Source organism: Penaeus monodon, chromosome 24 (assembly GCF_015228065.2).
Source record: "Penaeus monodon isolate SGIC_2016 chromosome 24, NSTDA_Pmon_1, whole genome shotgun sequence".
Taxonomy (NCBI): domain Eukaryota; kingdom Metazoa; phylum Arthropoda; class Malacostraca; order Decapoda; family Penaeidae; genus Penaeus; species Penaeus monodon.
The window spans coordinates 36,576,057-36,576,407 of record NC_051409.1 but is presented as its reverse complement, the minus strand read 5'-3'; the positions used below and the strand labels follow the sequence as shown (position 1 = coordinate 36,576,407).

General features: G+C 28.5%; 1 protein-coding gene across 1 annotated transcript in view; it reads right to left on the bottom strand.

Annotated features, from left to right (window-relative positions):
• LOC119588764 (1-phosphatidylinositol 4,5-bisphosphate phosphodiesterase delta-4-like) overlaps window positions 1-351 on the bottom strand; it is a gene marked incomplete in the record, with an annotated part of 59,480 nt that overhangs the window by 19,995 nt on the left and 39,134 nt on the right.

Below are 351 nucleotides of genomic sequence, written 5' to 3'. Positions count from 1 at the left end.
GCAACGAGAGGATAACAGGAGGAAAGGAAAATAAACTTGTAAAGGCCAAGGTGCTTTTAACCACAGGTTTTTCAACAATACATCATAGTCCTAATACCTAGCAGGTTCACTATATATGAAGCTAAGTAAAAATGCTATTCATCATTGTAAAGATAATAATAAGAAAAACAATATATGAAAAAATAAAACTTAATTAACAAGAACTAAAGCATTCCAGCATGAACACAAATGTAAAGCTACTTATGGCACAAAATAAAACTATGAATGAAAGATTTAATATTCACCTTCATATACTGTATGAATGTCAACTGTAAAACACAACTATTTAATTATTTCTTTAGAAAGACAAAT